Genomic DNA, 10,931 nt, shown 5'->3' with positions numbered 1-10,931 from the left:
CAGCCACAGCAACTTCTTCCTAGAAACATCGCCAAAGGCAAGGGAAGCCAGGGCAAAAATGAACTATTGGGACTTCATCAAGATAAAAAGCTTTTGCACAGCAAAGGAAACAGTCCACAAAACCAAAAGACAACCGACAGAATGGGAGAAGATATTTGCAAATGACATATCAGATAAAGGACTAGTATCCAAAATCTATAAAGAACTTATCAAACTCAACACCCAAAGAACAAATGACCCAACCAAGAAATGGGCAGAAGACATGAACAGACATTTTTCCAAAGAAGACATCCAAATGGCCAACAGACACATGAAAAAGTGCTCAACATCACTCGGCATCAGGGAAATCCAAATCAAAGCCTCAATGAGACACCACCTCACACCAGTCAGAATGGCTAAAATTAACAAGTCAGGAAATGACAGATGTTGGCGAGGATGTGGAGAAGGGGGTCTCTCCTCCACTGTTGGTGGGAATGCAAGCTGGTGCAGCCACTCTGGAAAACAGTATGAGGATGTGATTCTTAAATTCTATCAAATTTTAATGAAGTAAACATCCCTATGTGACTAGTGGCTACTGTATTGGACAGTCACTAGTGTAGTTCTTGATTGAGTTGTATTTTGCCCATATGAGAGAATAAAGTACTGTTCGGATGTTTAAGTATTTAATTCCCAATTCAATGGTTGCTAGGTTTTTTTCTCTCTATAGAACACTACCTCATCAGCAAAAACTTTTATGACTACCACATAGGCACATTGTTTTGAACTATTTTAATATAGTCTGTACCATATGGGTGACAAGTATACATATCAAGGGCTATGAAAAAATCTAGGCACTTGTATATTTTAGCATCAGTTTTTATCAAAATATTTTCAACTGATACAGGTAGGCCTAATGTTGGCTAAAATTTTATAAGTGAGGAGGTTAATTTTTTCCCCACAATTGTATAATTCTTGATCATAACTTAAAATTAACTTTTTAACCTAGATTGATAATTTGCATTCTCCTGTTCTTCTTCTTCACTCATCAACACTTGTGTTACTCTCATGGACTATTAATCGTTCACCAACTATAAGTAGGGATATACATATCTAAATCAGTAGTCTCTAAATTTTTTTTGCTCATGACATTCCATCAGTAAAATATTTTTTGTAATATACTGCCAATGTATATATGCTTACTTATAAATTCTATACTTATATCACTGTACAATTATTCAATATAAAGTACATAAAGTCTACAAATAAAATATAAAGGGATGCACTACAAAATCAAAATAAAGGTTTCAATACTTTTTCCTGCCCTCTAGTGGATTGCCTTAGGCATTTCGCTTTGGAGACCACTTCCCTAAATGTTATTGATGTGAGAGACACATGATAACATTTTAAGGCTGATTCTCTTCGTTTTAGTAGAATCTAATTCTTCATAAAGGCAATTCCAAATGTGCACCTTTACCATCACCACGTGTCTTCAGTAACAACAATTAGACTTACTGTCCAGATTTTTCTAAGAGCATCCTATATTAGTTTAAAATATAAAAAGCAGTCCCAAACAGGAACTCTATAGATAACTTCCAATGCAAAGTTACTTGGAAATATTTCCAGGCCAGTGCTTTGTGAAATACAAAATGAGACCAAATAATTGTGAATCTTCACCTTAGACACACATTTGCTTGATCATTTGAAATTAATTATAATTTTGTTTGCCATAAGCTTTCATTTTTTTCTTTTGTATAAATTAGACTTGTGTTTCCTTAAGAATTTTTCCTATTTATATACCTATAGGTATTTTAATTTATAAGTTAATGAGAATTCATAGAAATCAAATTTATTACACCTATATATTATTAAATAGGAATGAACAGATTTGTTTTGTGTTGGCATATGATGCCTTTGATGGCTATTCAGGCCACATTTCTGAGTAATAGCTAACCTTGCATTTTATTTTCTTACTAAGATCAGCTGTAATCATTTCCTTGGCTACATTTAAAACAGTGAGGTTAATCTTTTATTGTAGTAGTTTGATTTCTTTTCTATCTAAGCTTATTAAATTTTATATTTGTCTTCTGTAATCAGTACTGCATATCAAAATAGTTTACAAAATAAAATAGTACTAAAAATCTTGTAAAGAAACACTTACCTCTTTGTAATCCCCAGTTCTCTGTTTTCTGAAAAATTTAATTCTCTTTAGCTTCTTCTGGCATTTGACTTTCCATTGTGATAGTTGAGGATTTAGTTTTCTTATTTTTTCTTCTTCCCCATCTACCATCCTGCCAGTATAGTTATCGTACAGTTTGGGGTTAAATCAATATTTAATGTTTACATTATTATTACTGTATAATTCTTGTTCAGTGTTGATCACCTTTCCTTTCTCGTAGACCTTTCTATTTTTCTTGGAGCTAATAATTGCCTTCTTTTTTGTTTGTTTTCTTAACTTTCTATGTAGGTATTATTTCTTCTTCCCAAGTCTTCCAAAAAGATTATAAAAGCCCTCTCTGTACATTTCCATGTGGTCAAACATGGAGATTACTTTCAATTTTGTTTTCCTGGACATCCAGCTGCATGCTGCAATGTAGACTGGATTTTAATTTAGGTCTGCTGCACGGCCATTGTCCTGGAACTTACATTTGCTTCTTTTCTAATTGGAGTCTTTCTTATGTTCTGTGATTTCCCTTCTTTTTTTTTTCTTTCTTTTTTTCCTTCTTTTTCCTTCCTTCCCTTCTCTCTTTCTTCCTTTCTTTTTCCCTTTTTCTTTCTTTTGTTCCTTCGTTCTTTCTTCCTCCCTCCCCCTCCCTTCCTCCTCCTCCTCCTCCTCCCTCCCTCCCTTCCTTTCTTCCTTCCTTCCTTCCTTCCTTCCTTCCTTCCTTCCTTCCTAGTTTTCATTTAAATTCCAGTTAGTTAACATACAGTGTAATATTAGTTTCAGGTATAGAATTTATTTATTTATTTTTTTTAAAGATTTTATTTATGTATTTGACAGAGAGAGACACAGCGAGGGAGGGAACACAAGCAGGGGGAGTGGGAGAGGGAGAAGCAGGCTCTCCGCGGAGCAGGGAGCCCGATGCGGGGCTCGATCCCAGGACCCTGGGACCATGACAAGAGCCGAAGGCAGACGTTTAACAACCGAGTCACCCAGGTGCCCCAGTGATTCATCACTTACACACTCTTCTTTTTTAACTCTCCTGCTGTGCTGAAGTGTATCTTCTAGTACTTTCCTTAAAAAGAATGTTCTGGATCTTAAAATTTTGGGGTGCTTGTGTGTCACAAAATATTTATAGGAAACTTCGTACTCTATTGGGTGGGTGTAATATTCTCAGATAAAAGTCATTATCCTTTCAAATTTGAAGGCATTACTTCAGTCTTTTGGTATCCCGTTTTGTTCTTTGGAAAGCCAATGCTATTTTGATTCCCATTACTTGATATATGAGCTCTTTTATTTATCTAGAAAATTTTAGGTTCTCTTCATCTACAGCTTTGGGTGGGTCTCTTCATTCAGTGTATTTGGAACTAGGTGTGTACTTCAATACTGGAGGCTAAAACTTCAGTCTTGGGAAATTTTCCTGCCTTATTTCTTCATTATTTTTCTCCCTTCTTTACTTTCTAGAATTCCCATTAGTCTTGGATCTATATGCTAAATAATATCCTAATTTAAAAATAATTATTCTCTTAGTTTTCAGCTCTGTCTCTTTGTTCTACTTCCGTTATTTCTTCAACTTAATTTTCTAGTGCTTCTATTGAATGTTTAATTTTGATTTTCACATTTTTTAATTTCCCCTTTTATCTTGTTCTTTATTTCATTTTCATGGAATCCTGATTTTATTCTCTCTCAAGGTAATGTAGACTTTTCTTTTCAGCTCCCTGCATTGTTTCTGTATCTTCTGGTTCCATCCCCCATCCCCCCCACCCTCCCACCCTCCGCCAATCTCTCTTTCCTAATGGAGACTTTTCTCAAATGTCTATTGATCCTGGGCTGACAAAGACACTAAATAAGCTGTTGGAAGCTCTGTGGGTTCCAGCTAAGGCTGCCATCCGTAAACTTCATTAGAGCACAATGACATTTTTCTTTGGAAACCTCCAAAGATTTTACCTAAACTTTTTCCAGAGAATGCATCTCCAGTATCTTGACTGAGGCAAAGTCTATCTGTTGCTGTCATTTGGGGAGTGGTGTGGACAAAGGGGCCTCAGGTAGTTAGTTATGCTCAGTTGATAGGTTTTCCCTGAATTCCCATGGGTTCACCCACACTCTGCTTTGTTTCTTTCTGGTTCAGTCAGTTTCTCTGGAAAATAAATTTCTCTTTTTCTGCTAGTGGCAGGGGGAACTCAATTACCGAGGAGTGTCATATGTGAATGTGGGGAGGGACCTGTGGACTTGATCTTAACTCTGTCTTTTGAGCTTCTTTTAATTTCACTTATCCTTGTGTGGCACACTGGGCTCTGCAGGGTGAATGGGCTCCCTTTTGGCCCTTTTATTCTCAGACTCATGGTTTAGGACTTCTGCTCCGTACATTCTCCAACTATGTTCCATCTTACAAAAATTCATTGGAATATCTTATCCTCTGTTGTCACCAAGCCCATTCTCATTGTCCTTGTAAGTTAGTAATTTATATAGAAAATTGATTTCCCTTCATTTTAGCAAGATTTTGAGAGCTAGAAGACATACACACATGTGATCAATCTACCTTTTTTTTTTTTTAAAGATTTTATTTATTCGTCAGAGAGAGCACAAGCAGGGGGAGCGGCAGGCAAAGGGAGAAGCAGGCTCCCCGCTGAGCAAGGAGCCCGATGTGGGACTCAGTCCCAGGACCCTGAGGTCATGACCTGAGCCAACAGCAGACTGAGCCACCCAGGTGTCCTGATCAATCTACCTTTTAAACCCAAATGGGCAGGCCAGTTACATTATTAAGTCTATATATTATATATGGCAAAATATTCCACTTTCATCTTTACTCTCTAACTTAAAAAAATGTATATTTTTTTCTTTTTTTTTTAAATTTTATTTTATTATGTTATGTCAGTCACCACACATTACATCATTAGTTTTTGATGTAGTGATCCATGATTCATTGTTTTCGTATAACACCCAGCGCTCCAAATTGTAAAAGACTCTCTAGAAAAAAAGTTATTTTGTTTACAAGGATAAATAAACTTTTATTTTGCTTTTCTCTTTCCTGCTTCTCATCACCATTCTGCCCAAGCTTTTTCTTATTAATATTTATTAGACTTGTGTTATTCACCTAAAAATTATATTCAACTTTCAAAACTTTTTAGCATTAAATGAGGCAATATTTTTCTAGTTTCAGATAAAGAATCAGTGATATACCTCAGAACAGAATCTTATCCTAATCTTGTTTCTTTCCATTAAAGCAATTACATGGACAGGATGTCGATGTGCTATTGTCATTTTCAATGAGTGTAAAATGATTTTATGACCAAAGATAATCCAAAGAGACTTGATATCAGTATTCTAAAGATATTTTAAATGTAATAGTGATGAAAATATTTTTCAGTGTCTATCACTATTGGTATAAATGTGGACTTAGAGACTCTTATTTTTATGACAGGTATGGTTAAATTAAAATCTTATAGCATTAATTTGAAACCAAATGTAGAAGATACCCATATTTTGGGAGGTTGAAACAAAACTGCAATTCATAGAGCCTATAAAAATAGGCTGCAGGGTATGTGAAATCATGTCACCACAAAGGGGCAGCCTTGTCATATTTTATTTTTCTCTTGTGCTAGAAGGCTTTACTCCCAGGAAAGAAACATGGCATCAACAAGTGATGTTTAAGATGCATGAGACAAAATGTACTGAAAATGTAACCAGACAAAAAAGCTTTAGAAAAATCAAAATTTCCCTCTTCTTCTCTTTTTCTTAATGTAGATGAATTAGATGTTTTAAAATTGAGGTTGGGGTGCAATTATTTATAGTAAGCACACTAGCTGGGAATTTGCCTTCATGAGGCAGCAGAATAGAGTACTAACTTTATATTAATATACTAATATTTAGGTATGTGTGATTTTACAAATGGTATCTAATTTTAATGTCTAAGTATATTTCCATTTAAAAGACTGTATATTTTAATGTCTTGTTCTGTGAAACATGTCCAGGTCTTGCCTCTGCACTTATTTTCAACCTCGGATGCCACGCACCTGACTCAGTGGCACGCTAAGCAAAGCACAGTCAAGGTCGGCTCTAAGTGCTGCTGCCTGTCAAGTAAGACCTACACTGTGCCATCCCATTATAGAATGGCTCTGAAGAAGGGGATATGCTGATAATGAACTTGCTCGCAGATCCACCATTTCATATTTCTTGACCTTTTCAAATACCCACATTTCAATGTAAGCCTCTCATGCTCCCATTTTCTCCCTGATCCCAAATTAAAAAAAAAAAAAGAAAGAAAGAAAGAAAGAAAAGAAAAGGAAAAGGAAAAAACAAAACTCAATCAACTATTGTAATAGATTTCAGACATGGGCTTTCGTGCATGACTCAAGAGGTCACATGTTCATTCTGCAACCAAACAGGCTGTGCACATTTCTACATGTTTCTCAAATGATATTTGGCTGTTGCTACTGGTAATAACAACAGAAAAATACTTGATTCAGTGGAACATTTATCAAAGACTCAAGTGCTTATCAAATGCCATCATATGCCAGGCATGTCAGGGTGGATATTAGATGAAAGCCATGTCCTCTGTCCCTTGAAATCTCAGTCTTAGGGGGAAGACTTGGAGTTCTTCACTCAGCAGTTTACTCCTGAGCTACTACATCTTGCAGTGAACAAGACAAGTCACTATCTTCATGGAGCTTCTAGTTGTATTACAGGGTGATAAAGACTAGAAAGTTGTCTTTGCAAAATACTATATTAGTTGGGGTAGGTCAGGTTATGCTGCAGTAACAAGTGACCTGAAAGTTTCAGTAGCTTAAAACAGTGGCAAACCATAGCCTGTGGGACAAATCCAGCTGTGGCCTGTTTTTGTATGTCCTGTGAGCTAATGATGGCTTTTATTCTTTTAGATAGTTGTTAAAAAAAAAACAAAAGAAGAATATGTGACAAAGATCACATGTGGCTTTTGAAGCCTTAACTATTTATTATCTGGCCATTTACAGAAAAACTTTATCCTTGGGGTGCCTGTCTGGCTCAGTTGGAAGAGCATGCCACTCTTGATCTCGGGGTCCTGAGTTTCAGCTCCATGTTGGTGTAGAGAGTACTTAAAATAAATAAACTGAAAGTTATAACCCACTATGTATTCAAAAAAAAAGAAAAGAAAACATTTGCTCACCCTGGCTTAAAACAGCAAGGTTTCTATCTTAGCTCATACTGTGTGTGCAATGTAGGTCACTAAGGGAGCTGTGCTCAGAGACCCAGGCTGGCTCCTATATACCTGCCTCAACATTGCAGAGGCAGGAAGGAGAAAGCATGGAACCATACCTCAGCTCTTAAAACTGCCCAGACTTCGTGAGTGAAAGCAAGTCAAGTTTAAAAGGGTGAAGATGTGTTTCTCCTCCCCAGAGAAGATAGTCTATCACAACTCTCAGGCACAGGGGAAAATGTGATTGACTCTCTCTGTGGGGTTTTCAGGTGAGGAGTTGAGCAGGAAAGCATTCCATGGCAGCAATACAAAAGGTTAGAGACCTGAAGTGCTACAGTGTGCCTAGGCACTGGTGTGATGTTCAATGTGTCAAGACAATAGATTTTGGTGAGTAAGGAGCATGGGCATTGATATTTGGCCAGAGACTTATCTTTAGAAATTTCCAGACTGGAAATTATGTGATCAGATACGGGATGTGGAGGATAATTGTAATGGCAGGTGAGGGGTACCATAAGGAAAGACTGGAGACATCCCCAGTTTAGGACATATATCAGTTAAGATCTGTTCAGATGCAAAAAGCCAGACTAACAATGGCTTATGCCATAAGGACATGTAATTATCTCATAACAAGAGGTCTGGAGGTGAGCAGTTCTAGTGCTGGTTTAACAATTCAAGGAGGTCAGCCATGATCTAGGCATTTCTGTCTTTTCTTGCCATTATCCTCAGCGGATTAGCCAGAGCTCTAGGCATCATTACCAAACTCAGACAGGCAGTAGGATGGCAGCTAGGTTAAAAAAAATTCTGTGCTTCAAATGTCTATTTCCTTTTATCGTTAAAGAAAATCTTTTGCAGGGGGGTCCCATTATATGTCTTACATTCTGTTGGCCAAAGCCAAGTTCTGTTAGCACCCCCAGCTATAAGGGAGACTGTTTAGGTTAGCTTTCAGCCTCTATAATTGGAGATAAGAAAGGGGAAAAGGGATGGCTAATGGCTTTTTGAGAGCTAGTCCACAGTATTTGCCGCCAAAGACTTGCAGTTGTCCAGGAAAGATGTAATGTGAGTTTTACCTATGGCAGCTGCAGAAGAGGGTACAGCAGAAGGTTTAGATTCAGCAGTTATTTAAAAGATTTTGTGCCTAGTTAGAGGTGTGAGAACAGTGAGAAAGAGTCTGAATTTGTGAAGATTGTGACAGCAGAGAATTGGGTGAGGGGATTTAAGGTGTAAGGTTTTGGACATACTGCTTTAGAAATCTGATCATATCCTTTCCTGGTTAAAGTCCTTTAGGTAGCTTCCTATGACATTCCTTAGAGCACCCAGAGTCCTTCCTTCATGATCTCACCTTTGCTCTTTGCTCTAGCCTCATGGGACAAATTGCTCCTTCCTGAGCAGACCAGGGTGTGGTCCTATATCTCTGTGACTTCCAACATAGTGCTCTCTCTGCCTGGAATGCCATCTGCTACTCAATTCAAATGCCATTCCTCCAGGTGGCATCTTTGATGTCCACATCTGATAGGTTCCATTTCTGGGCTCCTTCAGTATACCAGGCTTGCCTTTCTCAGCATATAGGGCAGTGGTTTATTGCCATTCTCTCCTTGAGGTAAAGGAAACTGGTTTTCTTGGCTTTCTTTCTCGGAAAGCACTTTATAATATTTATTGACTAAATGGACAGATGAATGAATGAATAAATGAACTAAAACCCACCCAGGGAGAAATATTTAGAAGCCAGTTACAAACAAAAAATAATGATTAGGGAAGATACTTGGGTTTGAGATCTTGATCTGACAGCTAAGATTTTGTGGGAAGAGTGTTTAATATAAGAGGAATTGCGGATTAAAGTGAAAATCCAGTGCATACATGGGGAAAGGTACAAGCGGTTCCCACTGGCATGGCAGCAAATACCATAACCCAAAGTATGAAAGGAAAAAGTGTACTTTCCTGAGTGCCAGCAAAGTTTGAGAAATCAAACTAGACCTCTCTTGTATTGCTAGAATCTTGGCATTTTCATTGCTTTCTAGAGGATTAGAGGATTTTAATTGTTATTGTTTAGCTCAATTGCTGCTGAGAAATCTGTGTCATTACAGGGAAAATGAATTAGTGTTACACTTCTGATAGGGAAGTCAGAGTCCTTAAATGCATATTATCTCATATGCCTCTAAAATCTCCTGGCTAAATAAGCACATAATGAGTCTGTAGCTTTTGTAAGTCTCTTGACCTTTCTTTGAACCTGTTGTGTTGCTTACTTTTCATTAACTGTATATAGTATCTATTTGGGTCTAAGCCAACCCAGAGCTTTGAGTGTTCTTAAAAAACTACAGAATATTGAGTCACTTGTATTGTATACCCTCATATAGCATCTGTGTAGTAAGGGTAGCCACACAATTTCTAGAATTTCTCTCAGTCAACAAATTGCCTTCATGTCACTAGGAAAGCAAGAATATTTTCTGTCAAGCCCACCAGTTTCCTTATATTGCTATTAGGTCATGTGAAATAAGGAAACATTGAAGCGAAATTCAGTCAAATCTAATTTCTAAAAAATTTTCTAAGATTCTCACACCGCCAGTGGGTCAATCTGCAATTCTGAGATTTGAATAGCGGTTGGTTTCCATGGAAAGATGAGAATGGCAGTCCCAAGAAAGTCCGAGCAGAACGTCCTGAAAGTGCTGATCTTGACCAAATGATTGTTATGCTCTCCTGGTGGGACGGACTCACCATAATTGACTGCATAAGTGAATAAGGAGGCCTTGAATCTTTACCATCTTAGGAAAAAATTAGAACTAAAATCTTCCCAATGTTGGGTTTATAAGACCTATAAAAACACCAAAACACCAAGGATAATAAAGTTTATTTTAGTGTGTGTTTTCATATGGGCATATTGGGTTATGATTTAGTTCTCTGAGAAATTTTTAATGTAAAGGGTAGAATCTGATGTGTTCTGGACATGTTATTTTCATTCTGTGAGTTTTCCCAAAGTGTGCTCTGAAACAGCATGGTGAGTGGGTGGGAGTGCCTATTTTTACACAGATTAATTCGACAGTGCATGGTACTACATATCTGATCAGTCTGCCCAGCCTCCTAAGTGTACTGAAGCCACTGGAGGCTTTTGGACTCTATAATCATGCCATAAACAGTGTATGTGTGTGTGTGTGAGAGAGAGAGAGAGAGAGAGAGAGAGAATGAGAACAAGAGCCTGACTTCCTGTTTTTATAAGAATCTGACCCTTAGCACTCCTACTTAATATTAGAACCACGTGTTTATTTTATTTATTTTTTTTAAAGATTTTATTTATTTAATTGACAGAGAGAGAGACAGCGAGAGAGGGAATACAAGCAGGCTCCCCTTGGAGCAGGGAGCTTGATGCGGGGCTCGATCCCAGGACCCTGGGATCATGACCTGATATGAAGGCAGACGCTTAACGACTGAGCCACCCAGGCACCCCAGAACCACGTGTTTAAAGTTTCATTCATTATTCCAAGTAACAGTAACCAGAACAAAGCCCACTTTGGAAAATGATTTTAGAAGAGCCCATGTTTAGTAAGGACATTGGTTTCCCCAAGAATGTAGTCTACTGATAGATGTCCTAGAGTGAAATGATGTTTGTGTACAAAAGATACGGAGTTACCT

The 10,931-nt window shown here is 37.6% G+C and overlaps 1 protein-coding gene across 8 annotated transcripts in view; it reads left to right on the top strand.

Annotated features, from left to right (window-relative positions):
* Positions 1 to 10,931, top strand: part of NEK10 (NIMA related kinase 10) — a 211,689-nt gene that overhangs the window by 56,120 nt on the left and 144,638 nt on the right. The gene's annotated exons all lie outside the window — the stretch shown is intronic.

This window comes from Eumetopias jubatus, unplaced genomic scaffold (assembly GCF_037043125.1).
Source record: "Eumetopias jubatus isolate StellerSeaLion01/CBP00866 unplaced genomic scaffold, mEumJub1_p1.0 scaffold_1, whole genome shotgun sequence".
Lineage (NCBI taxonomy): Eukaryota > Metazoa > Chordata > Mammalia > Carnivora > Otariidae > Eumetopias > Eumetopias jubatus.
Note: the sequence above shows the minus strand (reverse complement) of the source record. Positions and strands in the feature narration are given on the sequence as shown.